The sequence below is a fragment of the Chanos chanos genome, chromosome 9 (genome assembly GCF_902362185.1).
Source record: "Chanos chanos chromosome 9, fChaCha1.1, whole genome shotgun sequence".
In the NCBI taxonomy this organism is placed as follows: Eukaryota; Metazoa; Chordata; class Actinopteri; order Gonorynchiformes; family Chanidae; genus Chanos; species Chanos chanos.
The window spans coordinates 36,027,168-36,047,671 of record NC_044503.1 but is presented as its reverse complement, the minus strand read 5'-3'; the positions used below and the strand labels follow the sequence as shown (position 1 = coordinate 36,047,671).

The window sequence follows — 20,504 nt, the reverse complement described above, 5'->3', positions numbered from 1 at the left end:
GTTGAAATATGTTTTGTATTGTTATATGTACAAATGATTGTGGAGCTTTTATTTTAACTCTTATATTTTATTTAGAGAGTAGAAAGGAAAATGAGAAGTAGGAAGTAGGAAGAACTGTAAACTGAGAAAGCCACGGCTGCATCTGTATAAATCTGCATGTTTAATCCCAATTAATCCTTTGTGTGTATTCCTAAAAAAGCAATGGCTGTAAGTGTTACATGTTCTTTACCTGTTAGATAATTAATAGTGCTGAGTTTTATGGACATTTTCTAAGTTTGTACGAACATAGTAGCTAAATGTGTTTTGGCCCATAAAATAACAATACCATCATATACTAACGTTGCATGCTACTTACCTAGTTGTCTGTTATGTTAATGACAGTCTTCATACTTAGCTGTTCTATACCTATTGGTCTACAATGTTAATGTTAGGCTGTTCATATTTACCTGTTGCTCATATAGCAGCCCATTAAGTCTGTTTTGTATATTTTTTTTTTTCTAGTTTCACTCCATTTCAGTGTTTTCATATTGAGTTACCTGCTGTGTACGAAGTCATTAAAGAAGCAAGAACAGTCACTCTCCTGGCTCTTGAAAAGGAGTTTGGCTGCCTGTTTATCTATGTCAACACTTAGGAAGTAAGCACATAAAGAGAACAGTACGGGCTGGTTTTCATGCTGTGACAGAGGGCTCTGTCTCAGGCCACGAGCGGCGTTCCTCCCCCCCCCCCAACTAACCACTGTCCTTAGTTGTACTTTGTTCGTTCGTGTTTGTGTCCTGTTACGTGTACGTCATTCATACATATCTATAATACACATATTCCAATGACATATTGCGGTAGCTTCGAGGGTGCTCACTCGAAGCACGCAGTAGGTTACCCGGTTTCATACACGCAAACATTTCCAATTCACGTTCACAATCTTACAGTTTAAAACACCCTACAAACAAGCACACTTTCTGTCTTCGGTGTATTACTACTTATTTTGAAGCGAGTATCAAGCAATGCAGGTGCCCAGAATGCTGATGACCATTCGGTCAACAGAGCCGTAGAAGTAATCGGCTCTTGAGGAACATAGCTTGTATGACAAGAGAGCATCTTCAAAGATTAAAAAAACAACAGGGCAGTTTATGTGCCAGGTACCATGAGGTCCTCAAACTGTTCAGTGAGACAGACTGCGGGCTAGTTTGCCTAATCTGCAAGGAAGCGTATAAGCATCATGCACACAGTTTCAAACCTTTGAAGGAGGTTACAAACCACTATGCAAACGGTGCCATCGAACTTTTCAGATAAAAGGAGGAAACACCTCCAACTTTGCGCAGTACCTTGAGGACAGACATTCAGATTTATTCAAAGAATTCAAGGTGAGTGAGTTTAAATTCATATTAATGTTACATTAACAACTTATCCAAAGTGTTATCCTTATTATCCTCACCCTGAAATACACGTTACCAATATTTTTGTTTGAGACAGCTGGCATTGCTGGGTAGCCATCTATGTTCCATATGACGTTTGCAACGGCTAAACGCTAAAGGCCACAGTGTTTAGGCTAATGTAATGTAACCACACCTCGTGTATGTAAACTACCATCATTACCGTTCAGTCTATGTCAGCTGTCATCAAAATATAATGCTAGCATTTTAAATTATTATTTCCAGACTAATGGTCTGTCACCATGTCAGTAAATTTCAACTACTGCTTGCACTCTGAGTATAGAGGGGGGTGTGTGTGCGTGTGTGTGTGTGCGCGCGCGTGCGTGCGCGCATGCGTGTGTTAGTACACGCATTAGTCGTGAGCTATATCTGATAACTGAAATCTCATAATTTTCCTTTAACAGTATCAGCCAGAGGAGGATGTTGACCAGGAGAAGCTGGAGCAAAGTCAGCATACACATACACAGCCAACCATATCAGTAGCGACTTGCCACTGTTTTTTTTTTTTTTTTTTTTGTAATGTTAACGGTATTAGGTTTCGCCCACAGCTTCCTGCGTGCCTTGAGTTTCTTTCTTTCTTTCTTTTTTTTGTTTGCCTGTAGCGTTCTGTTTTGCCTTTAGTTCACTTCTCATTGCGTTTCCGTTTATTGCTTTACCTGATCAGGCAAGGACCCCGATCAGAGTCTGCTTACCTGAGTTTGGGTTGGCTTGTATCGTCCTGCATGCTTGGGTTTACTGTTTTGCGTTGCGCTGCTGCGTAATTTGCGTTGCTTGCTTTTACTGTTTTATTGTTTTGCTGGCTTGCTTTACTGTCTATTTTGCTTGTTTGGGTTTATTGCTTTGCCTATTTTACTGTTTTGCCTGCTTTACTGGGTTTTGCATGCTTTATTGTTTACCGTGTTGCTTGAGTTTTATTGTAGACTTGCTTATATTGTTAACCAGCTGCTTTTGTTTTTTTTAGCATTAGTTTGTCTATCTTTCTGATACAAGTTTCATAGTTGGATTCCATGCTACTAACCCTTGCCACTGCATGCTTAATTGATGTGCTTTTCTTGCACTTAACAGCTTATCGCATCTCTTTTTGCAGTGTGTGTGTGCTGTGTGTGCCGTGTATGTATGAGTGTGTGCATGTTCATGATCTCGTGTGGCGGTGGTAAGTATATCCCTGTCAGCTAGCTAACTCTCCCATTAGTCCCCTCAGCGGTCGGCCTGCCTTTCTTGGTGCCCCTCTTTCTAGTGACTTTTTTCTTTTTCTAGTAACCCTAGCGGCAGCTGTAGGTATAGACACACCTTGTTTAAATCTCTTATTGCTTTAGTAAATAGTAAATTCAATTCTGTAGTATTTAAATAAAGTGTTTTTTGTGCATGAACACTCTCATGCAGCTCTTTTTCTCCCATTACAGCGACTTGAAATAAACTTTACTCTCATGATGCTTGAACACCACGTGTCTGACTTGTTTTACAATAAAGGACCTGTGCAATACCTGCTGTTTACTGAGGGATTAGGTATAATACTATTTTTTTTTTTTTTTGGGCGAAATTCCCAAAGTGGCGTGGTCTGTGTATACATTGTCCCAGGAGGTTCAAGTTCAAGTTCAAGTTCAAGTTTATTTAGAGCCCAATATCACTGTTTACAGTCTCAAGGGGCTTTACAGGCCACAACAGTCAAATCAAAATATGACGGCACCCCCTGACTTAATCCTCATGGCGGGCAAGAAAAAACTCCCCAAAAACCCAAGAGGGAAATGGGAAAATGGGAGAAATCTTGAGGAGGACCACAGAGAGAGGAGACCCCTCCTTGGTCAGACAATGCATTTCTTATCTTGTTAATATTTCTAAGATGAAAGAAGGCTATCCTGGTAATATTATCTACATGAGCTTCAAATGAAAGACTGGGGTCAATAATTACACCAAGATCTTTTACTGCTGCACCTAATGAAAGAGAAAGGCCATCCAGAGTAACTATGTGGTTTATTATGATAGCGTGGCGAGCTGCATATATTATTACTAAGAAATATTTTGAATGAGATAAGATAATGATCTGAGATAGCTTCAGATTGTGGAAATGTGACTATACTTCCTACATTTAGTCCGAGTGTTAGTATAAGATCGAGGGTGTGGCCACCATTATGAGTGGGCCCTATGACCGTCTGATTAATCCCTACTGAATCTAGAATGGACACGAACGCTGTTCTCAGAGGGTCCTGTGGGTTATCAAAATGAATGTTAAAGTCTCCGACAATTAGAGCTTTGTCTAAAGAAATAACAAGGTTTGAGATAAAATCTGCAAATTCACAGAGGAATTCAGAGTACGGCCCAGGCGGTCTATAGATAATAATTAGTGTGATAGACTGGGTATTTTTTGTGGCTACATATGTTATGTTTGTATAAAGAACTTCAAACGCATTGAATTTATGTAGAGGTTTTTGTATGATGCCTAGGCTATCATTATAAATAACTGCAACGCCTCCTCCTCTGCTAGTTACACGAGGCTGGTGTATATAACTGTATCCGGGAGGACTAGCTTCATTTAATGCGACGTACTCATTTGGTTTGATCCACGTTTCTGTTAAACACAGTACATTAAACTCCTGATCAGTAATAATTTCATTGACAATGAGCGCTTTAGGAGTAAGAGATCTAATATTTAACAGTCCTAGTTTTAGATCGAAGGTGCTGGCGGTACATTCTGTATGATTTAAATCTATGTTAATTAGATTACTAGAACAAATTCTCTGAGTATTTCTACATTTTCGTATAGGTCGGGGAACAGACACAGTCTCAATATAGTTTAACCTGGGTGACGACTCTGTGCAGCTAGCAGACGGTCGGTTTAGCCTTTTTGCCTGCTCCCTGGCCTTGGCTCTGGATTGTCACTTTTACCTACCTATCTACCCTAGCCTCCTCCTTCTCACCCGGTCACATCAGTGTGTATAGATTTGTATTTATGTAGGTAGAGTTTTAGGTACTGCGTACGAATGACCAGGATGAATTACGCGGTGGTTGCGATTGCGTGTATGCAAATGGAACGTACTTAGCCGCTAATTCTGTGCGTGCACTCACAGATGCAGCTAAATTTTAACTGGAGAAAGGGAATGTAATATGGTGGAGGTTAACCAGAAGTGTTGCCGTGGTTACCGACAGAGCCCTCTGTCACACTCAAGGATGTCCTTTTGTTCTAAAACTACAGAGAATATTATATGAAATACTTGCTATGTGTTTAAAGCTTACTCTATTCGTATTCTTTCTTTTAGATGTGGAGCAGTATTATGTAAATATACATTAATAAAAGCTGAGAAATATTGCAACACTGTTACAATGGTGCCAAAAAGTTGCTTACTCAAGTGCATTTTCTTCTGTTCACATCAGGAAGCCTACATGGGAGTGAGAAGTCCCCCGCCCCCTAGTGCTCAGAGTAGTAAGGGTCTGATAAAAGATTGAAAAGTGAAAGCACATTCTCACACACAGAATCTGGAGGGGCTAAAGAAACCAATGTAGACTGGACTAACTGACTTCAGGGGAAGATTATAGGATCTGAGGACAGATTGAAACACAGTCTACAATGTAACTGTAGAATGTAACAGACTATAGCATGGCTTCAAAGGATTCACAGCTATTTTGGTAAATTGAGTGCTCATTGTGTTTAGGTGACTTAACAGATCCAGTGACTCTACCTTGCGAGCATTCGTTCTGTCGACAATGTATAACTGCCCACATGCGAACCAGCTGTAGACCAGCCCTTTGTCTGAAGTGCAGACAGCCATACACAGAGGAGGATCTATGCACCAGTCGACTACAGAGAAATATGGCCATGCAGAAACACTTTACTGTTCAAAAATCTGGAGCTAATTCGGAGAATGTGGGAACTTCTTTGAGAGCAAAAGTTGCAAATGAGTTGATGTGTCCAGAACACAGTGAGAAGCTGAAGCTGTTTTGTGAAACAGACCAAGTTTTGATGTGTGTGATCTGTAGGGATGGAGACAAACATCGAGGGCATAGTTTCAGTCCTGCAAAGGAAGCAGTCCCAATCAAAAAGGTACAACTGTCACAATTAAATAACTCTGCAAGTGCAATACAAAAAAATAAAATGAATTAAAATCATTAGATTTGCAGTTTTTCAGCTTTCAATTCAACGTTTGATGTTGTTAAAATTATGGAAAAAAAATCCAAAATGTATTGTGAATTTACAATGAAAAGTTTCTAAAGACACTGTAAAACTGCCCAAGCTTTTTTTTTTTTTCTCTTCATTTTAATCTTTATGCAATAGGATTCTGTCAGACATGCACTTGATTTCTTATCACATGAGAACAGAGAATTAGCTGTCTTGACCCAACGTCAGAGTGATGAGATTGATAAGACTAAGGTGAGGATTGCTGTCATTTCATGAATTAAAACTCATCCATTCACAATGAATAATCACAATGCTCCTAAGAACTTAAGGTCAGTCTCATCAGTTGCATTTTTGTATTTTCACACAAATATGTTCTTAATATGCAAAGGCTTGCAATGACATTCAGTAATAATCACAATACTCTCCGCAGTGGCAGATCTTTGTTTATACAGCCACATGAGGGAGAATAGTGCAAATACATGGGAAAGAAATGGGAATCAGAGTTTCTACTCTGCTCATTTAATGCATTTTTCTGATGTCCTTGTGATGTCATCCCTGGGATAGAGGGGGATGCCTGTGGAGGTGATAAGGTAGCTGGAAAGGGCTTACATCTTTATAACATACTGAGGAAAGTATGAAAAATGCAAACAGTGACAATAACTTGTGAGAAATATTTTTAGAACAGCCAGTTCATTGAAGTATTGCACCAAAGTGAACCAATAAAAGAGATTTTTGTACTCATTCCAAATGCATAATGTGATCTGTTTTATAATCTCTTTTCTATCTGTCATTTCCATGTTATCACATTATTAAGAATACAAATGACAAGTTTTTACAGGTATCACCAAGTGGACAGTGTCCAGAGGAAGGCCAAGCCAGGCTTATTGTCTTAGCCATCCTCATCAGGTGTTTAAGAGAATGTATGTTTCAGGATGCATGTTTTTCATTTGTATATGTTCAAAGCTGTTTCAAGCATAATTAGTGCTACTGATAAACTCATATATCATATGTATCATTAGATACAGTAAGTTACAGTGCTACATGTGACTTATTTACATGTTATTTATTTATTTATTTATTTTTGAAAGTTATTGTCTTATTTATCCGCATTTGATTTATTTATTCATTTATTTTTGAGAGTTATTGTCCTATAGGCATGCCTATATTATCTTCTCGAAACATCTATGCTGACAGAAATATTTTGAGCAGAAGCATTGTATTTATGAATATATTTAATATAAAATTAAAAATTTTATGAGTTATAATTTTTATGAATACGATAAAGAACTGATAATTGTTGTTCAACATTTTTAGCATTGTTTGGCATCGACGTTTTAAATGTTAAAAACAGTAAACAGGCACATAGATGGTTTTCAGTCGTAGTCTTCTTTATCGGAGGTCAGTGATAATAATACAGCTGAACAGGATAAAGGCATTTAATTACATGTGTGTCTATTCTTTTGACCTTAATACCACAGAGAACATTCTGATAGGCCCCACATCTCCCCCCTTCTTAATCATTGAGAAGCCTTAATGATTACTACTGACTAAATATGCAATATGCAAGCAAAACATTCATCAGCCCCTCTATACATATAATGGATGGCCAATCCATTATCCCTCTACATCCTTAAAGTGAGGAGGTCTAACACGTCAATTCTTGTACCATGCACTGGGAATAAGTGACAAATTGAGAAAGGCACAAAGGGCCTTTTAGCACGCTAATGTTTTGGCTTCTGTTGTCGTGAAGTAGTAACAGTCTTAATACCACAACACGTAAATCTCCAAGCAAAATGAATAAACAGCACTGCCCACAAAATCAGTATTAGGACATAACCCCTGTCAAGCCATAGGCCAAAGTCCCCCAGACAGATTATTAAACCTACCACTGTTATCACCCCTCATATTCTGAAGCTGTGTGCTAAGATCAGAGATGATCACCCATGATTTTTGTGAGATTTCCAGTGGGGTTAACAACATTGGTACAACACTTTAGACCTATGACTGAACATGTACTGCCTTGAGCAGGAGAGAAGATAGTCCAGATCCATACAATTTTGTAATGTCAACATACAATGAGATTGCAGCACTACAGAGACATTTGATAGAGCAGCAACAGTTTCATTAGCAAGCATCTGTACTTCATGTGACTGAGCCCTAATATGGTCTAAAGGTTGCATGACATCATAGGAATTAATGCTCCTGACACTGTAGTCCACCACGTTTGTTCACATGTGAAACGTTCCACAAAACCTATTGAATCCTCAATGTCCCGACGATTTTTAGGTTTTGGCCAATGCTAACTGTATCATAACTGTTTAAGTCAGGATCAGTGCTGCATCACCAACTAAAATTACCCTGTAATTGTGATGTAAAAATCAGAGTAATACCTGTAGGTCCATAAACACCATCTGTTAGGGGGTCATTATGGCCCATGCACCGTGGTGGGATTCATAATGAATGTCATGAGTGGACACCATTAGGGAACAAACACTAAAATTCCTGTATTTTCTCAAATAGGGTGATACTAGGTGTGGTCACTAAATACCAACAGACTCGGAAAGTTGGATGTCGAGCCAGTAAGATCTGAGTAACGACAAGCACATTGAAAGAACGCTTAGCGTGATTCCCTGCCCGAAGTGTGAGCGAATGACCACGCTGTCTTTCAGTCAATGTGTCAAGATATATAAATGTTTGATTTGGAAATATAGATCTGATAGCAGGTAACAGGTAAACCAATGTACACCTACCACCAGAATGAGCTGGTAATTCGTTATATGTCGTATGCCCACAGAGCCACTGAGGGCCAACAGGGGCTCCTACTCAACAGAAGTGACTGACGGAAAGCAGCTTAACCCATGCTAAGGGATTAGTTACACAACTTGTGATAGAGTCATAACTGTGAATTTGAGTGCTACCATGAATGAATGAAGTACCGTGTACTTCAGAGACATATGAACACTTAGGTCGATAAATTTCACTCAGCAAGGATGTTTCTCCATAATGTTCAATACGCCAAGAGAAAATTAAAGGTGTGAATGGTGTTGCACAGTTTTACAAATGGATCACAACATTTAGTCCTAGACCACTTATGTTGTGACAAAAGAGGAGACATTTGGAGAGCCATGGTTGGTGAGCAAAAGTGAGCAAGTATCACAATCTGATATTTGATGAGCTACCAATGTTATTCCTGCCCCAACACTCTGAACATGTGGTACATGAACACTACAATTACCATATAGCACGTGACATGTTTTGTTCTGTATTTCCTCAAAGTAACAATCTTTTGGATTAGATGTCAACACCAAAAACCAACAAACCAAGACACTACAATGTGCTTCATGATGAATGATGATGATGAAGGTCTTGGTCTTCTTGTTTTCTGGCCAGTGTGACCCTTTGTGAGTCATAGACCAGCAGCGTAGACTTGCCAGGGACAGGTTATTAGCACTTCACCTCGTAGCGATGCATCTTGTCTCACCTAATTAACAGGATATGGAGCAGAAGCATCTAAAGATCGCCAGCATAGAGCAATGTCCGGCTCCAGAGCAAGTTTTGGACCACTGGCTATGTGATAATCTCGTAGGCCTGGGTCCTGTGATTCAATGGGCTGTTGTGACAATCCAGAAGCTATAGGAATGGCCGATCTTTACAATTATAATTGATCTGCGCACTGTTACATCAGTGACTACCGATGGCTGAGAGTCAGACATCATTGTTCAATTTATGTAATTCACAGAATTGCTTTGGTTCATTGTTTTATGCGACTTGTCAGTTTAGCTGAATGCAGATAATCCAAACGCTCTGGTCAGTGTCTTAATTATTAACAGCTGAAGTACCAAATACAGATGGGTGGCTTAAGGTCATCTATAAGTCTGCCATTCTGTCCTTTTTGCAGTTCAGAATGAAATGTGCCAAATTAACAGTCGAAGCAAGGACAGATTTTGACATGTTATCTCAGACAAAGGGCGCTTTTAACAGATTATCACAAGGACAACACAAGTCACACATAAGGTAAACATCTACAGCATGCTGAGACAAAAGAAAAATAAAGAACCAAGTATAGCAACCAGGACTTCTGTGTGCAGTAATTTTAGCTCTGAGAGTAAACTGGAGAGCCTGCAGACTAATGTGATTCCCTGTTAAACTCAAACCTCTTGGTTCACTAGAATGCTGGTCTGCTGATAACCAAATATTGCACATTGTTGGAGGATGTCAATGGATCTCAGGTCTGGAAAACACAAAGGCAGAAACAAACATATATTACCACACATGTTATAACATAGTTTGCAGAGCTTAGGATAAACCCTTGAAGGTGGGAGCTAATCAGAGTGCAGGTGGACGCTAGAATAGTTTGTTGACTAATTATCCTCACCGTGGGGTGGCCCCTGAGCTTCTAAACAGCCCAGTTCTTCCCACTGGCTCCAATACTCTGACCACATTTAATTGGTCTACAATATTAACCCAGTGTTTCTTGCCCTGAAGTTAAACTGCTGAATGTACAACTAGCAGCCATCTTAGTGCTAGACCTGAAAACAAAAATGTCTTTATCATAACCTACTGTCCTGGTACTAAAAAGTGTCCCCCCTCTGGTGGCTCTCCCAAAGCCTTCCTAACTTGGACTTCTGCTGCTGAAACAGCTTTGGTGAGATCGCAACAATTCTTTCAATCCAAGTCGGTGGCACGGGGACATAATTACGAATGACTGTTCTAATGACTGGTACAATTTCGTCTTTGACTTCTTCTCCACCAATTTTTACAGACTTCTGGGATGTCAGGGTCATAGGTGAGAGATCGGGCTGGCCATCTGAATCATCCTTCTCCTCTCTCCCTTCACCCTTGGGTCATCGGACTTAGTTCTTTGAGCGGTAACAAAGAAGATAACATGGGAGTCGGTTCTGAGTTTGACCCTGTATAGGCGCCGCTATTGGTGTTGTTTGGTGAGGCGTTAGCAGGATGAGTCTGGTAGGCGCCTGGAGTTGGAGAGGCGCCCGGGAGTTGGAGAGGTGCCAGTGCTGCTGATAACACAAACCTGTTTCTCAATTTTTTTCAACTTCTCACACTCGGAACAGAGAGAGGCATTAGCAGATTTCAGTTCCTCATATTCAGAACGGAGAAAATCATTGGAAGATTTTAGTTTACCCTTTTCATGCTGTAATTTTTCCCTCTCGACTTTTGATTCGTGTTGTCTGAGTTTAGAGATAGTCACCAAAAACCGTTTAGTTTTTTCTGTGCCGTCTTTCATGCGTTACCCCATGCCCTTTTGATGTCGTCAGGATGCCACTGATCATTTTTAAGAGGTTTAATGCCATACTTTGAACATATCTCTTTCTCAGTATTGGTTAACTCAAAATGTGAATCAAACCATTTAACCTCTTCATCCTTAACATCTGACAATGTGACATCTGAAGGCAATACTCCTCCCTTGTGTCTAGTGTCGTTCTCTGTACTACTCATGTCAAATTACGTGCACGACTTCTTCTAGCTAGTCTGAGTCTGTGACTAGTAGGAAAAACTACCATATGAGTTTACAGCTTTAAATTCGAACGGAGATAGAACTGAAAACGACTCACGCACGCACACTTGAGGCATTGACTTTGTCACCTCAGAGGGCAATCCCCAGTGGCTGCAGTCCACGGAATTCCGTGTTGTCCGAAGGATCGTTCGGCAACCGGCCCTGCTTATGCTCACCAATCTATTCCATCCGGGTCAGGGCACCAAACATGTTGGGCATCGACGTTTTAAATATTAAAAACAGTAAACAGGCACAGAGATGGTTTCCAGTAGTAGTCTTCTTTATTGGAGTTCAATGATAATACAGCTGAAACAGGAGCAGAGAGGAGAGGAGACTCTCCTGCACACTGTGCACATGATGTTACCCTGACTGAGTCATGATGTTACTGACTAAAGAAAACAATTTCTCGTGCAAAGATATACCCATGCTCCACAAGGCCTTTGACCTTGTCTGCCATAGATAGCAAATACCTTTAACCCATATCTGAGAGAAAATGAGTGATTTCTGGTCTTTGCTTTGTGTGAGGGTAAAGAATTTGTGAGGACAAAGGCAATTAATTACACGTGTGTCTATTCTTTTGACCTTAATACCACAGAGAACGTTCTGCTAGACCCCACCGCATGTTTAACACACCGAAGATAACGTTTTAAACTCTCCACTGCCCCTCTGAAGTAATTATTTGACAACACCAGTCAAGTATATGACAGTTAATATAATACACTGTTACATGTTCTTGCGTGTCTAGTTCTCATTGCAGCAATATCAGTTTGGGTGTGTAAGGCTAACCTATGCTTCCTTTAACACATGAAACCTGATACCAGTACATGTTTTTGCAGTGTGACTTGCGTAGTACAGCCAAATGACAGATAGAGCCTGGAGGAGAGCACTGTTCACTGGAGGAGAGCACTGTTCACTGTTAAAGCTGTCCACATCTACAGCACAGCCCCCTTGAAAACGAATGCCTGCAAGAGCATTACAAAGCAGCAAGGCATGGAGCAACCCTGCGAAGGCACACAATTATTACATACATAGTAAATATATAAGTGAACAAGCTTGTAACTACACTGCCAGAGCTAACTTAAGCTCATCTCCTCCTCCCAGTCAAACACAGCCTGCTTCACATACCGCAGATCTCACAGGAAAACAAAACACAAGTAAGGTTATAGCAAATTACCTCAGCAAAGCAGTGAAGTGGGGGGAAAAAACACACCAGTCAAAAACAAATGGTGACGTAGCAATGGGTTATGTTTTGTCTATGTTTTAATCAGGCTGTGCTGCTCCTTTTCAGTCTGTGCTCTCTCTCCCTTCCACTCAGCACGGACTGCAACACAGCACAGCATAGCACAGCACAAATACCCACTGCCACTGTCCTATCAACTTCCCGTCACTTCAGCACAGCACAAATACTCTACCATGCTCTCAGAACCTTAAGAGAAACACCAGGTTTGTAGCATGTTTTTGTTTGTTTGGTTGTTTCTTGCCAAAAACAATTAGCCTAATTTTTAAAATATTTGTACGAAATAAATAGTAAAAACACACTATTTGTGCTTTGCCGAATACCTTGTCCGGATTCGGCTCCACCCTTACTGAATCCGCGCTAGGTATATTTTGTCAAATGTTCCCCTAATTCAGCGTTACCTTGAATAAGCAATGTGAGTTTGATATGAATTATTGTTATTTCCGGGCCTGAGTTCAACTATAATAATAGCACTCAAAACACATTTTTTTGTAACATGCTCATATAAAAATAGCACAGAATAGCATTTCCAAATTATATCACACTATGATTTCATTCGATCACCTCATTCCTCCCTATGCATATATGCCACCCAAGTTCACTCAGCTCTTTGCGAAGTCTCTCTGTCCTTCGAGTGTACCGGGCGGATCTAAGTCTATGTTTATTGCTGGTGTAATTTTGAGGAGGGCTTCTCGCAGTGTGCTGAACAAAACCGAAAGCCTGCAGGAAACTGCTTGAAAATAACCCGGGGACAATCAGACTTCATCAAGAAAAAAAAAGCTCGCGGCAGGATTTTTGTCTTTTACAAACAGCAGATAGTAGGCTGTATTTCGTTGCATCTACATTAGGATTTCGACATATATTAGAATGAGTTCATGCGCGGATCTTCGTGATGACCTGACATGTCCAGAACATGAAGAGAAGCTGAAGCTGTTTTGCGAAAAAGACCAAAAGCTGGTTTGTGTTATCTGTAAAGATGGCACTACACATCGCAATCACACATTCAAACCTGTCAAAGAGGCGGCCCAGATCGTTAAGGTAATTAACTGATAATAATAACAATTAGAATAATAATAATAAACATATTCATTTTTTAAAACGTGGGGTAAAGTTATTAGTATTTTTACCAATCAGTACGCCACCATAAATACGGTATGGTGTCCGAGTTTATGCTATAAGTAATTATTCTCATCGACAAAGGCTTAAATGAAATAAAAGCATCGTATCCAAACAAAATATGTTTTATATATCTCATTATTTTTAAAATGTTCATTTCAGAATTTAAATCACACCATTTGTATGACTGAGCTTTGTGACACTGTGACATAGGGAATTCTGGAAGAAGCTTTGAATTTTTTGACAAAAGAGAACAGAGGCCTTGGTGACCTGACTCAGCGTCAGGATGCTGAGATTACAAAAACAAGGGTAAGAAAAACAAGATATGATCACCCGAATTTTGCTGATGAGTTTGAAAAGAATTGAGCAGCTGTATAATATAGTTAATTTTTGCCCTTGCATAACCTTTTATATTCAAATGCAACCTTTAGGGTGCATTCCAGAGCTTCTGAAAATGCAGAGACAAGTCACAGAGCAGGTTTTTCTGGCTGCTATCTCAGTGGTGAAACAGCAGATAAAGCTATGTTATTTTGTGCTATTTTTGAATGAGCATGTTGAAAAAAAAGTTTTGATAGCCCAGAAATAACAACAAGTAATAAAAAAAAAATCACATTGTTTATTCAGTTTAACGCTGAGGGGAACATATGATATACCTAGCGCTGATTCAGAGTAGAGGTGGAGCCAAATCCCAAGATATTCGGCAAAGCAAAACTAGTGGGTTTTTACGACTATTTATTTTGTACAAATATTTTGAAAGTAAGGCTATTTGTTTTCGGGAGGAAAAGAAGAAACATGTCAAATAGTAGGTGTTTCTCCTGAAGTTGTGTGAGAGCGGCGTGGGCGTTTGAGCTCCGCCCGCTTGTGCTGAAGCATAGGAAGTCAATAGGAGAGTAGAGGGAAGAGAGAGCGCAGCCTGATTAAAACATTGGCAAAGCATAATACGTTTCTACGCCACCGTTTGGTTTTGATTAGTGTGTTTTTCCCCTTCTTAACTGGTTTGCTGAGGTAGTTTATTATAACGTCACTTGTGTTTTGTTTTCCTGGACCTGCAAAATGTGATGCGGAGTGTGTTAGACCTGGAGGAGGAGATTAGTTTACGCTAGCACTGGCAGTGTAGTTACAAGCTAGTTCACCTATACGCTGTGCGTGAACACGTTTTATTTGTAATGATATTTGTTTGTTTGTTTGTTTATATTCTGTCTGTTCAGCGTCCTACAATTAGGGCGGGTGCTGGCGGGGTTCACAACGTTCTCATAGGCATTTATTAGTTTAGAGTTTAGTTTATTGGTTTGAATGTCAACTAGGACCTGAATGTTAGTTTTAAAATTATTTTCTTTTCAATTATGTTTATGGTTATGCATGTTTATTACTGGGTTTATGAAAACTATACACCAATATTACATTTAAGTGTTCATAATTATTATAATGGATTATTGTAGACCCTTATATTAACACTTTAATATGCTAAAATTCTAAGTGTAATAAAGAAAACCCCAAAACAATATTGTTACAGCTATTTCCACTTTTATTGAAATAAATTGAGACAGAAAGTAATTTTGCTGTCTCAACAAATACAGATACAAATACAAATAAAAATACTGGACCCTCTGCACAGCCCTAACTCAGAGACACTTTTTATACTGACGTAACAATGTAACTGAGTGTCTTTTTTAGCTAGCTTGATGTTTTGGATGTGAAGTGCATTGTCATGGGCTTTGGAGAAAGGGGTATGTTTCTTTCTTCCCTCTTGTGCATTGTGTAGGAGAGGTCAAAAGTTCTCTCCACCCAGATCTCTGCTCAGTTTGAAGAGATGCATACATTTCTGAAGAAAAGGGAGGAAGAGTTGAAGAAACGTCTGGAAGATGAAGAGAAGAGCCTTGTGAATCCCATGGAGAGAAATCTCTCTATTATCAAGAAGAGGTGGTCGGATGGAAAAGAAGAGGAAGGTGCACTACGATCTGCTCTGGAGACCCCAGAACCAGACCATTTTCTCAAGGTTAATTTAGGACGCATACCTTAATCAAAATAAGCCCATTTAGTTATGTAACCAGCATGTAGTTACTGCACTCGGAATCTTTGTGGGTTATTGTTCCCAGCATTGGCATCAAGTGTTTGTTTTTTTTTGTTTTTTTTTTGGGGGGGGGGGGGGGGGGGGGGGGGTAGTATGTAGTCTTCCCTATTCGTAGTTTGTGTGGTTTTCAGCTGTTATTTTTGTGGTGTTCAGCTGTTTCAAAGTTGGAGATTGTGTAGGGGGGGCCTGTTCCTCAAATGACCTGGCGTATTTCCTTTAACCAGTGTGACAATCATGAACGGGACTGATGGATTGATGTTGTTTTTCTGTCTCTACAGTGGTGGAGTGAGAAAGGCTGCTCTGTAACAGAGGGAATGAAAGAGGGGGAGACAATGTAAAGTACACCACCAACACTAATGAGAACCAAATACGGCAGTTATTGTCAGACCATTCGAACATAATGAAACTCAAATAACGGTCCATAAAAAAAAAAACATTAAAAGTCACTGTTACGTCACTGTTTTTATTTATTTATTTATTTTCTTGAATTTAGGTACAAGTCAAAGGTGGAAGATGTAAAAGTGATTCCTCACTCTCTGTTCCTCGGACCACTGGAGACTCACCTGCAGTTCTTTGTCTGGAAGGAGATGCTGAGATGCATCAAACCAGGTGAGAAAACTTTAGTCACTTAACTAAAATCCACAGCCTAAACTTAACATACCTGGAACACATCCTATATTATGACACTACTCCTTGTTCCTGTTTTGTAGTTCCTGAAACCCTAACCATTAAAGACCCGGACGACTCCTACCTGAAGGTGTCTCCAGGGGGTGCCAGTGTGCGACAGACAGACAGGCAGACCAGCCGTTACAAATCTTACAACCCTGGGGTCGTTACCAGAGACACCTTTCAAAGGGGTCAGCATTACTGGCATGTGGAGGTGGGAGAGAAGTTAGATTGGAGCATCGGTGTTATGGCAGATACAGACCCCAAAAAAAGGGATCCAAAAAAGCAGATCTTTCTCCACCTTAAACACGAGAAAGGATATGTCCTTACCTGTGAAGACAAGGAGATTTCAGTTACGACGAACCTACAGGTGAAACCCCGAAAGATCGGGCTGTACTTAGATTGTGACAGATGCAGTGTTTCTTTCTACAATGCAGACAACATGACTCTCATTCAAGCATGTAACTTCAGCTCCATTCCACCCTATTCTATCAGCCTGTTCCCTGGGCTTTATCTGGACAGCAAGAACAATGACCCACTGACCGTATGTTGGTACGGATCTGCTAGACGGTAGCGCTGATCTGGTGATCTACCGTCGCTAATGTACTTCCAACTCCATGCGCTCTAGGTGTTGTATCTGATTAGCAGTCCAGGGACAGAACAGATTTAGCTGTCTGGATGTCGTTGTGCTCTAACAGATTACTAGTTTTAATATGCATAACTTTAGTTTGATTTCACTTTTCATTCATATGTATGGGTGTGCCTTTCGCGAAGATGTGATTATTTTAGTTGTATTAAGTCATCGCAGAAGTAATCTGAAGGAAGTGCCATTGGTTTAATACATCATCTGCTGATAAAGTTTTTGTTTGTAGGTTTGCTTGTTTGTTTGTATTTTCCAAACTCAGCCCATTGATAGTCCCAGACAAGTCACTACTGGTCATTTTGCGGAGGCATTTCCATGTAGTACGAAATATACACGTCTCTAAATCTCTTATATATATGCAAATGTAATCTGTCAGCTGAGATATTTCTATTTAAAATATCAATTTTAGTTTCATTTGTCATACAAAGTGTTCTGTTATCTGATATCAAAGTACTGAATTTACTGTGTTCATGATATGTAGATGGTGGCTGAAACTTGTTGCATAAATAAATATTTAAAAGAAACATTTGTCTTCTTTTATAGATTTATGCAAAGTATGTGAGATCACATGTCAGATTTATGAAAAAGTATCTGATAAGAAGACCAGTCTTTCAGTCTTTTATTTCCTAGATTCTGGTGATTAAACATGAGATGTAGGATTTTAGTTTGACTTTTTGTGCAACACAGCTTGGTGTTTTCATTTATACAGCCTTTAGGGGGCAGTGTTCACACAGGGAATGCACAGAGGAGTACATGGTCATCTGAAGCCAAACAAGCACGTGCACCTGGATGTTCCATTTGTCAGTCCTTAAGACCTGTCATCAACTATGTGAAAGTAATAATAGTTTCATTATTGTACTCCAACCTGACACAAAATTAGATCTCTGCAGAAAATAAAGGGTTCTTAGATTAACTTGTTAGACTATTCATTAAATGAGAGGTAATACAGTCTAATCAAAAGGCATATAATCTCTATAACAGATACGGCAATTTCTGATCACTTGAGCTATGAGTTTATTGGCCCTCAACTTTAATCCAGTCCTTTAGTTTCAGTCCTCAGACTCCACGCTGAGTCTAAGTTAGTTTGCTAACTTTGATACACACACACACACACACATACAGTCTTGAGCACACCACCCCCACACATACCCAGAGAGGGGAGGGGAGAGAGGGACAGAGAGAGAGAGAGAGAGAGAGAGAGAGTGAGAGAGAGAGAGAGAGAGAGAGAGAGCGAGAGAAAGAGATGGAGACAGGCTCAGGCAGCAGTAGAGGCAGTGGAACAGAACTGAATAACTTTGCATTTCACTCTTTCACCCTTCATATCACAAGTCTTACCCTTCACATCACCAGTGTCTTTTTCAAACAAACAAACAAACAAAAAATCCTTCACAGTGAATCACTCAGCAGCAGTGCTCTGTGTTTCATAGCAGTGATACCTTGCAGTAGTAAGTAATAAAGTGCTGTATCTGTTTGTTTGAACTCTGTTAAGAACAGGATTAATACAATACATTCTCTTTAAGCTGCGTCCGCTCATTTAACATAACTCTGTTAATAAACTGTAAAATATCCGGATTTCAGTCTTTGCAGTAGCTATCAGGGTCTGAAGGAAGTTCTGGATATGTGCTGATTTGCATTGTTTTATTTGAACTGAACAGGATGCACAAAAGACTTCTGGGAACTTATGGATTTCAGGACACACTGACAACACAATACAATTCCACACAGCCAAAGAGGGGAAAATGAGGGGCATTTATACAGAACAGATGAAAGACTAGACTAACTAAAAACAACTGATGATATAATTGATAAGAGGAGGCAAAGGAAACCAGGAAGTGACACAAAAATGGCTTGCAGAAGGGGAGAGAGAGAACCAGGGCGTGACAGTAACCTTAAAAACACGAAATAACACACTTCAATAAATCAAATTAAACAATTAAATGTATTTTTATTATCATTATTATTATTTTTAATTCTGTGTATGCACATATAATGGAGGCTAGATAACTATGATGTATTTTGAAAACACTGACATTGATAGGTAAGGCTTGTTTTCATGCGCAACAAAGAAATCTTAATGGATTTGTTTAGAGATATGAAATATTACCGCACCCAAAAAGCTATAGAAAAGTTCTGGTTTAGTAAATGTTACAGTATCAGTGTCGTAGTACTGCACTCTTCACAGCCACGTTATGTGAATAAATTAAGTCTGGCATCTGTTTGTGCTCGTGGTTGGTGAAAAGCAGTTTCTCACTCTGCATTTTTTTTGCCCTGGTCTCAACAGAAAAATGTCTTTCACACGAAGAGGCAATGTTAACCATAAAACTTTCCATTCACACACACATACACACACACATCACTGCCACCACACACATACACACACGCACACACGCACACACACACACACACCACTGCCACCACACACATACACACATGCAGACATGAACACACACACACACACACACACACACACACGCACAAGGAGAGAGAGAGAGAGAGAGAGAGAGAGAGAAAGAGAGAGAGAGAGAGAAAGAGACAGAGAGAGAAACTGGTTAATTCACTTTATTTTTTGTCTGTTCATGAGGACACCAAGCTGCAGGAGGATAAGACTTCAATACATCCTCAACATGAATTTTCTTTTATTTTTCTACATATTAGTCGTCATCATGAAATCTGGTATTCTTCTTTCTTATCCTTATACATATCCTGGTTCTTATTCTGAATAATAATAATAATAATAATAATAATAATAATAATAATAATAATAGCAACAATAGTAATAGTAGTAGTAGTAGTAGTAGTAGTAGTAGTAGTAGTAGTAGTGCTTGGAGGCCATGTATGATGTTGAAAATTTAAAAAAAATCGTAAAAAAATTAACTTCGAGTCTAAATGTCGAATGAGTTCGCGTTTCAGTGCTCTATTTTTTAGGCTAATACATTTAGATCCAAATATAATGATTTCATTGTATATATGTCTTTTCTTTCGTTTAGGTTTATCCGGAGACTGGCTTCACCATGACAGTTTTGTATTTGGAGATGCCGGAGGAAACGTGACCCTTAGCAGCGAAGTAACAGGACCTTCAAAAGATTTCCCGCATATTATCTGGTACCACGAAAGTGCTGCTGGAAAAGTTCAACTCTTGTGTTATTTGAGCATGTACACACATAAAGACCAGCGATGTTCAGGAACACTACCGAAAACTTCGGGCAAAGCAGTTCTTACGATTGACCAAGTCAGGGTGGAAGACTCTGGCCGTTATTTCGCGTTTCTACGGGAAGGGCCGAATTTTGTCGCTGGTCCAGCTCACTATGTGGTTATAACGGGTATGATCGCCTGTCTGTTCGTTTACTCTGGCCTTAAGTAACTGGTATAGAATATATTGCCATACATTCGGAATGAAGATAGCTTAACACGTGCATGCCGTTGAGATCGGGTAAAATGCAATCGTTCAGTATCGCATGTTGTGTCATGTTTGATGTAACCTACTTTATTCTTTTTTGGTGTTTGGTGTTCCCGAGTTTTCGCTGTTCACAGCAAACAAAGTTAAGTCGAATTTGTAAAAATAGTTGCATTTCGCAAAAGGCTGTACGTGTGAAGCTAATTTTTGTTCATGCAGTTTCATTATAGAGACTTCCTTGGAATGTGCCACAACTTTTAAAGCGCATCGTTAAGCCCTGCAATGTAATTTAGAATTCTATGCAGCCCAATCTTAACTCTCTCT

General features: G+C 39.6%; 1 pseudogene; it reads left to right on the top strand.

Annotated features, from left to right (window-relative positions):
* The first annotated feature begins 5,019 nt into the window (after window positions 1-5,019).
* On the top strand, window positions 5,020-16,717 carry LOC115821709 (zinc-binding protein A33-like; annotated as a pseudogene).
* The last annotated feature ends 3,787 nt before the right edge of the window (window positions 16,718-20,504 follow it).